The sequence below is a fragment of the Condylostylus longicornis genome, unplaced genomic scaffold (genome assembly GCF_029603195.1).
Source record: "Condylostylus longicornis isolate FDR11 unplaced genomic scaffold, ASM2960319v2 ptg000051l, whole genome shotgun sequence".
In the NCBI taxonomy this organism is placed as follows: domain Eukaryota; kingdom Metazoa; phylum Arthropoda; class Insecta; order Diptera; family Dolichopodidae; genus Condylostylus; species Condylostylus longicornis.
The window spans coordinates 128283-140815 of NW_026578020.1; positions in this window are offsets into that span (position 1 = coordinate 128283).

Here is a 12533-nt window from a genome sequence, read left to right on the forward strand (position 1 = left end):
TGGTAAATAAATAAAATAAAACACAAAAAGAATAAATACATTTAGGGAGTTTAATACAAGCTTCTCAACACTGAGAAACCCCCAAACCATCTACAACTCCTGACACCCAGAACAGAACAGTCGCACAGAATATGTATACAGGAGACAGGAGTCACACAGAATACACTGGAGGGAGTACAATTGATGCAGTTTTCGGCAGGCACTGACAGAACTCGTCAGCGATTTTGTTTCCCCGGAACCCGATTGAAGCGCCATCAACGTCGTCTGGTTTTTTATCAGCACGTAGATAGTACGACTTTTATGTCCTCTCCCTAAGTTAAATCTCAGCCACATCTCTGTTGGATGAATTTCAGCTGAAAACACTGAACAATATGGGCTCAGAATCAGGTTTATATGACGTCAGGTTGCACTCTGTATAAGCTCAGGCCTACTCCGTAGCCGTTTAGGACCTATCTCTGTAAGAAACATTAGAACCAGTCCCAAAAGCCTGGCCACCCTGAGACAGACGTCCGAGATAATTATTTCGAGAACGGGATCGCTTTCCAAGAGAGCCCTCTGAGTGCCGTTGGCCAGTTTTCTCCCCGCGAAATCATCAGCAGAAAGAAATCGGTAAGTTGTCTGTCGAGTTTCACTCACAATATAGAAGCAACAAATACTTTTAGAGCAACCTTGGAAACCGTCCGCTCCCAAGTCACTCCCAAAAAAGCTACCGACTGAAGCCTCCTCAATTTGGCCTTCATATCCGTTTGCTCCACCTACCCAAAATTATGCTTTTGAAGAAATATGAAATTACATATATTGTTGTTGTTGTTGTTTTTGATGATAAGAGGTATTTGATGTGTATAGAGAAATAAAAATTTTTTTATTGTTTTTTTTATTGGTTTTCTTAAACACGATTTTTTTACCGACCGTCCGTGACTTCAATAATGCTTTAAAAAAGATTTAAGTACGGTATTAATACGGTATTAGTACCGTCTCAAAGCTTTCAATACCTTTACATTGTAAAAAAAACTACTAAAGCTTTTGATACATTTTGGAAAACAATTTTTACCATATCAATGCAACTTTAACATTTGTTTGAAAATTTTAATTTAAAGTTCTGTGCAAATGTTAATTTTAAAAAAATGAATGTGTTCCCAAATATTGTTGTATTGATTTTAATAGTAGCAATCAATAATTTTTTCCTATCCACGGTCCATTTCTTATTACTGCAAAAATTAAATGTTAAATAAATATTACATTTAATGAATTAAGGTATAACTTACTGCTCTTTTTCCATATAAACATATACGTGAATGTTTTCAAAAAACTTTTTTGTTTATGAATTTGAAATATGACAAATGACACTAAATTTTGTATAACTAACAAACGTTACCACACCACTGGAAAAATAGCATTCTTATGCCTTATTTTGGAAAAAACTTGATAGCTAGCACTTTATTGCTGAAAATATATGCTAGTTTAGTTTATCGCTTATTTCTGGCAACATTTATATGACAAGGTATAAGAAAAGCGTGCTCGATTTTTTCGATACCCGATTTACTTTTATTTTACGTCTCCATTACGTATAAAACGCATTTTGGAAAAGTGTACAATGTCAAGAGCTTTTAGTAAACTTTTTGGAATTTGATACTTTGTACAATTTTACGTCTTAAGCGCATTATTGAAGTCACGGCGTATTGTGTAAACAATAGGTAGGTATGTGATGGCAACAAATTTTACATATCGAGTTTTCAGTGGGAATGTACTTCTCCATAGTAGGGAAGTGTAAATAAACTATTTTTAGCAACCTGTCGGTCTGTCGTTCCGTCGGTCTGTGTGCGCACGCGCGTATCTCAAGTTCGGCTGAACCGATTTTGATGAAATTTTATATGTAAGTTTGTTTCCACCATGGCACGGATCGATCAACTTTTGGTATATATCAGGCCTCGGGAACTGCACTTTTTAGCGGGCCTGTTTTACATTTTTGAACATTTTGAAGAAAATATTCTACCGATTTACTTGAAATTTTATATATAAGCTCAGCTCGACCGCCCGCAAAAATTCGTATGTTTTGGAAGAAATCAGGCATCAGCAACTGGCCGTTTACTACGGGCCAAATATACATTTTTGTGTATATAAAGAGAAATAATCAACCGATTTCATTGAAATTTAATATATGAATTCCCCGTATTAAAACAATGAACATGTAAATTTTTTGGAAAGATCAGGCATCGGCAACTAGATGTTTACTACGGGCCAAACATACACTTTTGTGTATATAAAGAGAAATAATCAACCGATTTCATTGAAATTTCATATATGAATTCCTCATATTAAAGCAATGAACATATAACTTTTTTGGAAAGATCAGGGCTCGAGAACTGATTTGCGGGCCGATTTTACATTTTTCACCATATCCACAGAACAAATTGCTGGAATTTCTTGAAATTTGATATTTGAGTTCTGGTTGTTACCGAAACTAACTGGCGAGCATTTCAGGGAATTCGGGTAGCACAAAGCGAAACTCTACTAAGAGCCAAATTTACATTTTTCTAAGTATGTTAACTATAAGCTTACTAATGTCCTAAAAATTGGAAAGAAGTATTTAACAGACATTTTTATAATATTCTGTAACACTTTCATTTAACTAGACAATACACAATGCGGTCGGGTATGTGCTGATCACATCAGATTTTTTCTTTTGTGATAGATAAGAAATTTTACCAAAATACATTTAAACTGATATATTTTGCTTTATACGAGTACTTGTTAAAATTTAACATCATCCAAAATTTCTCAATAGTTCCATGGGGTAATATAATTTTGTAATAAGCATAAGGTAAGTATAGAATTAAGTTTGGTTCAATTTCACTCTTAGGAATCTAGGCTATCGGGAAAATTTTTATTTTTTTACGTACAAATGTAATTGTTATGATGCATATTTATTTTTTTAAAATAGTTAATAACTATTATAAACACTTAAAATAAAGCTTTTTGATTGGTACATAGATAATATTTGAAATAAAAATTATTAAACTTGATATGATATAAAATTCATTTGAATAAAGTACAATCTAAGAGTTTTTGACTTTTTTTTTCAATACAAGTTCACGTTTCAAGCGAAGAAGACATAATTATCTTTATAATGTTTTGGATTGAAAAATTTCACGTGGAACTGTATTTGCGATAAAAGGTGGAAATCTATGAAAATTACAAATTTCAAGACATTTTGGCAACATTTAAAAATTTAGGTTTTTGGTGGGGATATAATTGTGTCGGGTGAAATATGTACATTATTCCTTGAATTAACCCAATGCTCGTAAAAAACCAAAATCTTTTGCAAGTAATTGTCCATTTGCAGATGAAAACGATTGAGAAATGATTAAACGCAATATTTCAAATATATTTCACGATAAATTAAACAAGAAAAATTTATCGCCAGAATTTAGGAGCGTGAATGATTTTGAAGAGGAAGAAAATCAAAATAAAAAATCTATATTTAGACAAAGACTTGAAGAATGTATGTTGTATATTTCCTCTATGGATATTATGTATAATGAAAAGAACAATAAAGCGAGGAGAGTTATTATTAAAACTAAGAAAAGCTCTTGAAAAATTAAATGAGGAAATTATGAATTTTATGGAAGGTTTTCAACAAGAAACTGAAATATTATCAAAATTATTGTAAATGTGTAAAATAATAAATCAAATTGAGCACCTACATGCAAAAGAAATAAAAACAAACAAGTAAAGTCAAATGAGTCAGCGAGAATATAAAATTAAATGAGTCAGCTTGCGGAAGTATCGATTTGAATATAGTTCTATCTAATAAAGAAACTATAAAAGTAAATCTATTGGTACAGTTCCTCGGCTACATGCTTGATAAAACAACAACAACAAAAAAAATAACTAGTAATATATCTTTTGATCTACATAATTATTTGGAATGTGACCCAGTTCCGCAATTTGTATCAATAGCGAAAGAAATCCAAGCTTTTAAGAACGATTTGGTTACAAAAGAAGTTACTATCGGTGGAGAATAATGCAAAGTGCATAAGTCTTCTACAGACATTTCAAATTGGAATATGGTGAAGATTCAAGAAAAAAATGATTGTCAAGAGTATGTCGAAACTTCTGCTAAAAGACTTACCAGCAGTGGTGAATTAGAGACACATATCGCTTTTAATAATGATTATCAATCTTCAGCAGATTGAACAATATTAGATCCACGCAAGGTAAAGCAAACCTATCATATAGAAATATCTTAAAATATTTAAATTTTCTAATAATATTTATTGTATTTTTGAATATACTTTGCATTTATTTCCAAGTATATTTATTATGAAGTTTTATTAAATTAAATCTGTTTTATTTGTCCAGTAATTGTGGCTTGATGAAAAACCTAGCCATTTTACAAAAGTCTTATCATCTTTAGTTTTTACAACTTTTTCTACTAAATAAATGTCATTATATTTAGATTTAAGCAACTCATATTCATGGAAAGCACCTTCAGTTGGTTGACCTTTGTAGTCTTCTAATAAGTATGTTACAGGGTTTATTATTTTTCAAAAACATGTTTAAACTTGCTTATCCGAACTGAGTCACCAATTTTGAGTTTACTTCGATGTGACATCTTAATATGATTGTATGGCCTTGACAACAACTAATTAGCATTATTTTTAATCATTTCTACTGGCCGTCTTTGTATGGTTCGATGCTTTATATGATATTATTGGCTAACTAACTTATCAGTAATATCCATCCATTTATAATTTCCGTTGAAGCTGAATTCTTTCCACATCTTTTATATCACTTGGCTTCCTTGAAAATTAGTTCTATAGCTTCAGTGACAGCATCGGAAGTTTTATTTTTTATTGGTATAGCCCAAGCATATTTTGAGAAAGTATCTATCACAGTCAAGGGGAATTTATATCCTCTACATTCCTTTGCATAAGCTCCCATTTCGACTAAATCTGCTTTCCATAAATCGTTATAGCCCTTTATAATAACTCAGATTTATGCAATTCTTCAATAACAGCTCTCTTACTCATATTTCTGGTTAATAATTAAAAATCTTTTCCTAAGTATTTTAAAAAAACATATGTGTTGAGGTAATCAATTAAATTAACAACCTTATCTTAACTCATCTTAAATATAAATAATTAAAACAAATTTTTTTTATTTTAGATTTTTATTTTTTTTTCAATTCTTTCATACAATTGCATTAGCTTTACAATTCTAATCGTAATATTTTCAGCTGATATGCATGGACAAGTTTTAGGTAAAGAATCGGAGTACTGTGAATTATATAATGAAATCCACAGTGCTCTGTAGCTACCTGAGAGGAGTTTTTGAATTGCAGTAAAAGTTTGAAATGATCCTTCAATTCATTATAATGCTCCTCCAATGTCTTCATTTAAAAAAAATATTTAATATATATCCTTTTTGTGGTACATCCATTTTGAAGACGGTGCTGTTCAATGTATACTGATTTATATTACTTTTCTCCTGTATAATTTCATTGATTTTTCTAGCAAAATATGCTTTCACGTTTTTTAAGTCGTTTCGTGTTACATTTAGATTATTTATAATATTTTTTATTTTAGTATTATGTTCTTGATTCCTTTTATATTCAAAAGTTTTTATTTTCTGACTCAACCACTCCATAAACTCTTGATATTTCACTCCATAGTTGTTGCAATACATCTTCTCTCTGGATAATAATCACTCTATTGAGAGCTTCATTCAAAGTTTCTATTCCATCATTAACATATTTTTTTGTATCAGTAACATTCTTATTTATTGGGAATCTCATGTTTATTAATTGTTTGTTTTGAATATCATAATCTCCATCCGAGTTTAGTTGTAATCCAATTAACCTAATTGTTTGAAAATTTTTATTGGCTTAGTTAAAAGCATATGGATGATTTCGTCTATGTCCGACCTTATTATTTTCCTTCTGATATTGTAGCTTTGATATCTCATATCCTTTTAATTGATTGATTTTATCCATTTTCAATACCTATGATATACTATCAAATGAATAGCATATATTACACTGAATAAAAATTTGTCGCAATTTAGCTTCTTATATAGTATAAAATTGCTTAAATCACAATTTTTTTCAAATTATACACAACAGCACGAACCGCAATATGATTAAAACAACATTTACTTTTATTATGAATTTACTAATACAACATCATAGTTGTGAAATTAATAAGTAATGTGCTATACTAATAATTTTAACTTAATGGAAATTTCTTCATGCAACTGCAGAACAGATGGATGACGTAATCAAAGGAACGAGTTAAAGGCAGAAAAATTATTTAAAAAATTTTTCTCCTCGAACTTTGAATTAACCCAATGCTCGTTGAATTAACCCAATTATTTCACCTTGAAAATTAATCAAATTACCGTTCTGACCCTTTGTCGTTAATATATGTTCCTTGTATAATAATTAATACTGCATTCAATGCGTATAATGTTAATTTTATTGATATCCACAGGTAAATCTGATATATCTTATTGTGACGCACACTTACATTTAACACCTCTTTTGCACTTTTAGCATCGTTGACACCTTTAGCTATACCAGTAGCACCTACTGTAAGAGTTCCAACAGCCAAAAGACCCGCAAATATCAGAATTATGCGTGGAGTTTTTATCGATTTCTTATTTTTACCAATATTTTCAGCTGCTTTAAGTGCAAATTTCACTGAATCTTTTTCTTTTTCCGGTTTGTAACCTTTAATAACAATTTTAGCTTCATGAATTAATTTTTTAAAGGTTGTTTCTTCTTCTTTTTTATCCCATTTCTACAACCCATTCTAGTTTTAACTTTTGCCTTTATTTGTAACCAACCAGGCGTTAAATTGTTTATCAAAACGTGAATCTTTTATTTTAAATATTTGCCTGACTTTTTCTGCTAGTATATTATCAGCAACATGACGAACATCAATAGTGTTACTTCGAGAGTATGCAATATCATGCTCTTTGTAGGCTTCGTCTAATTGATTAATACCTTTATCGCCACGATCTAACCGCTTTTTTAATTTCGTTCCAGGACCACAATAGTTGTATCCAGGTAAATGTGCTTCAAATGGTAAATTATTTATCAAAGAATTTAAAAATCCTCCTTCCCTCTCAACAGTGTGTTTATTACCGACCACCATTTTATTATTGAACTTTTATTAAATTTATTCCTTCTTCGAAAGTGAATCAATTGCAAATGATTGCAAAAGTATAAATTAAATAATCTTATATTAAGTTAAAGTGGTAGTAGTTATGAATTTTATTAAAGTGCATGACACAATAAAAGTAAAATATTTGCTTTAATAATTCAATATTTATATTTAATGATGTTTCTTGCGACAAGCAAGATACCATAAGGAATTTTTTTTGCATGGAACGTCATCTTAATGTAGATAGATTTTATTTATATCAATCTTATACTCGGATACCTGAGCATTTAATAAGGAACAACTCAATATTTATAATTGGATTTAAACAAGAATTCAATGTTAATATGGACATGTCTTTTCATCAACTTAAAAAATTATGCTCATGCTACTGGAAAGACTACTATGGATTTTTGGTAATTGCTAAGGATAGTGTTTTGGATGTTGGCCGCTATAGAAGAAAATTTGATGAATGTATCAAGTTATAGACATTTCGATAAAACAGATCAGATCAACAACCACAACAGATCAGATCAACAACCACAACAGATCAGATCAACAACTGCAACAGATTAGATCAACAACTGCAATAGGCCAGATCAGATGGGTTGCAGGTCAATATCAGTTCAATTACAAATCAATAATAACGATTGAATAATCATGAATGAAAAAGTATTGAAAGATTAAAATAAATTTAGAAAAGACTTAAAAAGAAAATACGAATCATTAAAAAGCGGTCAAATCATGCATGATGAAATTTTGGAAAATACATTCAAACCAATTGTTAAGCCTATTGAAGACTTAACTAATGTTCTGAAATCTACCAATCTTTCTCCATATTTATAAAACTGGAAGTAAAACTGGAAGATACTTATAAGCTTTATATGACGTCATTCGTCAAAAATAAAATAAAAACACCAAAGAAGAGAAAATCCGAGTTTGAAAGTTTTTTAACATCAACTCCTAACACTATCACATTAACAAATTAAAAAAGTGACAAGTCAGGACCGTTATTGCCACCTCTACATAATTACAGGAAATAGATAAAAGCTAGAGCCCTTATTTTGATCATTATTTGGAAATCATTAAATAAGGTACTGAAGATCTTTAAGGCTACTGAAGGTTTATATGATCTAATATTTAAACTGAAACCTGAAAACTATACTGAAAAAGATTTGAACCGATATCAAAAAATATTGAAAAAACCGACACCCATCGGAGAAATTTTAATTCATTAGATCAAATCAAGGGTAATAAAGGATTTAAATATGAAAATGTTATTGAAAAGCTCTGCATTCATTAATATAATACAAGAGAGAAAAATCTATGATGTATCAAAGATATCATCTACGATATCTTTGATACATCATAGATGATATCTTTGATCCCAAATATCATCTATGATGTATTCAAAGCAACCGGTTCAATATACCTATTGGGATAATCCTAATGAGCTGGCTAATAGATTGAGACTTTTAATTTCTTCGCAAATAGCAGGTAATAATAATCACAATAATGAAATTAATTCCATAATAGAAGAACTAAGGGAAGCTAATATAACTGAATAATATTTGAATTACGTTGTCACTAACATAATGACTATAGATAAGTTCGGACATAGCCGAAATCATCGATATGCTTTTAACTAAGCTAATAAAAATTTTCAAACAATTAGGTTACAACTAAACTCGGATGGAAATTATGATATTCAAAATAAACTAGTCAGAAAGTAAAAGTTTTGAAAATAAAATAAATCAAAAACATAATACAAAAATAAAAAATATTATAAATAGTCTTGATTCAACATGAAACGACTTAAGAAACGTGGAAACATATTTTACTAGAAAAATCAATGAAATCACAAAGGAGAAAAAGTAAAACAAATCATTAATAAATCAGTAAACAGCAGCGGCTTCAAAATAAATACATCACAAAAAAATATGAAGACATTTTAGTCTTCATTTTTCTTTGTGATTTGGATAAATGAAAGATCATTTCAAAATTTTGTTTTTGCAATTCAAAGACTGCTCCCAGGTAGTTGCAGAGCACTGTGGATTCTATTATATAATTCACAAGACTCCGATATTTTACCTGAAACTTGTCCTTGCATATCAGCTGAAAATATTACGATCAGAATTGTAAAGCTAATGCAATTGTATGAAAGAATTGAAAAGAAATAAAAATCTGAAATAAAAAAAATTTGTTTTAATTACTTATATTTAAGATTAGGTAAGATAAGGTTATTTATTTAACTGAGCACCTCAACACACCTGATTTTTGAAAAAACTTCGTAAAACATTTTTTAGTTATTAATCAGAAATATAAGTAAGAGAGCTGTTATTGAAGAATTGCAAAAACCTGCAAGAAGAAATTTTCAAAGACATAGAGCTATTATAAAGGGCTATGACAATTTATGGAAAGCTAATTTAGTCGGGAGCTTATGGAAAGGAAATTAGGGGATATAAATTCCACCTGACTGTGATAGATACTTTAAATATGCTTGGGCTATACTTATAAAAAACAAAACTTCTGATGCTGTTACTGAAGTTATGGAACCAATTTTCAAAAAGAAAGTGATATCTAAAAAATCTCCAGACTGATGGTGGAAAAGAAATTTTTCACAAAATTTTTAAAAAGTTAATGAGTAAATATCAAATCAATCATTATTATATGTCTCTAACTCACCACCGTTTGAAAGTCTTTAAGCAGAAGTTACAATATACTCTTGACAATAAATTTTTAAAGTTTTTTCTTGAAAGTTGGAATCATATGAACATCATATTTTAATACCTTCATCTTCACCATATTCTAATCTGAAATGTCTATAGAAGATTTGTGCACTTTGTATTATTCCACCCATAGCCACTTCTTTTGCAATCAAATCGTTTTTAAAAGCTTGGATTGCTTCCGCTATTGATACAAATTGCGGAACTGAGTCAGCTTTCAAATAATTATGTGGATCAAAAGATATATTAGTTGTTGTTTTTTCTGTTGTTGCTATTTTACTGTTGCTATTATTGGTCCAGATTCAACTACATGAGGAATTGTACCGATAGATTTGCTTTTATAGTTTCATTATTAGTAGAACTATATTGAAATCGGTACTTCCCTAAGCTGACTCAGCTAATTTTATATTCGGTATAGGTGCTGCCCTAGTGATAACCAAAAAAAAATACGAAATTAAACAAACGCCTGCATGTATCTTGTTTTATTATTTTAACGATGTTAACATTTCCTCTACGAGATTCCACCTTGACGCGGTGACGCTCAAAGCTCCTGCGGCGCCTGGTAGGTTCAACTATGCCGAAGAGGTCATGAAAGAGGTCGGGCAACTAAGAGAATCTCGGTGGGCGTGAAGTCCAGTACCATCCAGTGGTGTTATACAACCCGTGCCCAGTTGGTTAGTTGGTAGTCGGGGGGTATACTGGCTGCTGCGAACGAAGTCTCTCTGATACCGGGTCACTTCAGAGAGTATTTTGACCTTGCTGCATCATGCGGGACTCTGGAGCAGTGAACCACCTCTGCACTGGTGCCAAAAATGGATAAGAAAGAAGACAAACAATAACAACAAATAAACGTCAACCAAGCGGGATAACACCGCCAAAACGACGTTTGACAGCATATTCAGACGCAGTTCTGCGGATGGAATATAGACCAACCTCTGTGACGGAACCCGTAGAACTGGTCGAGATGATCGGGGTATTTCCCTCACCTCACCACGTGTTAATTCACCAGCTGAGGGTGATAAAAAAATTATTCCTACATTGCTCAAAAGATTCAATCTTCATTCCTACAAAAGAGCGCGTAAACCAACATCTTTGCCGCCTCTAAAAAAGCCAAAATTATCTTTATCCCGAAGTTGGACGAAGGGATATGGTTCCGAAGTAGTTGAGGCCAATAAGCATCCATCCTTTCTTTTGAAGACAATGGAGAAGGTGATCGATCGGTACCTCAGAACGATAGAACTAGAAGATGCTCCACTCAGCGCCTGCCAGCATGCATTCGAAGCGAGAAAATCAACGGACACTGCTTTGTATTAACGGGCTGGGTACTAAGTGGCCGGTGTCATTGCTGGATTGCTGGAGTACAAAGAAATAGCGATATGTACTTTTCTAGATATCGAGAGCGGTTTTTATAATATCTCGCACACTGCGATTGCGCAGGCCTCGCGAGACAGGGGCGTAGATCATGGACGTGTATCATGCTCACATCAAGGAAAGCTGAGACAGCCGTGCGATAAAAGACCATGGTCGTTCTTCCAACCAAGGGATGGCCACAGGAAGAAGTACTATCACCCATGATGTGGACATTAGTCGTGGACGAACTTCTTACGAGGCTGCTTGGACGAGACATTGTGTGCCAAGCTTATATGGACGACATTGTCATTATAGCCAGAGGGAAGTTCGAAGAAGTTCTGTGTAATATCATACAGAGGGTCCAAATAACGCAGGAATGGTGTTCTGCGGTGGGGCTCAGGTTGGACTCGGTCAAAACCACGGTAGTGACTTCCACTAGAAAGGGAAGTCTGGGACGCCTGCGTGGAATAATATTGTATGGAGAAACAATCCAACTGAAGAAGGACGTCAAATATTAGGGCTTAACGTTTGACAAAGCGCTTCGGTGGAACAAGCGCGAAGAGGTAGTGCTAGCAAGGGCTACCCGGCCCATGATATGCAGGGCCGCCGCGGTAAGCCTTGGGGATGTAGCCCTTTTATCATGAGGTAGATATATACCATAATGGTGGTGCCACTTCTAACAAACGGGGCGGTGGCATGGGGAAAAAAATCACACTCGAAAGTGCAAAGAGAAACTTGGAACATTACGGATGCTATGAGAACCTGCCCAACGGCAACACTGGTGATCATTCTCGCCTTGTCACCACTACATCTGGTCATCACCACTACATCTTAAGGTTGGGTGGAAGATCTGGAGACATTGGCGCTAACATTCGGTCAAAAGACCGAGATATCCTCTCCAGGACGGTTCTACTATTATACCTGCCGACGGATGGAGACAAAAAGACTTACAGGAGAGGGTCGGTTAGCTACCCGATGGAAAGCTGCATCATCAGGTGATACACCGAAGGGTCGGAGATGTCATCCGGTACGGGTTCTGGGATATTTGGGCCAAGTACCAAATACTTTGAACCCGTGGGAATATATCTAATTATGTTTCAGGCGGAAATAAAAGCTATGAAAAGGTGGTCCAATTCAACCTGGATATAGCGATTATATCTGACAATCAGGCTTCCATAAGACCTCTGAATTCTTCCGCCGTTTCCTCCCGAATGCTTCGGAACTGTCTCGGCAACCTCGACCGATTTAGTCAAAACAATCCGGTCAAGTTGTGCTGGATGCCGGGGCACCTTGA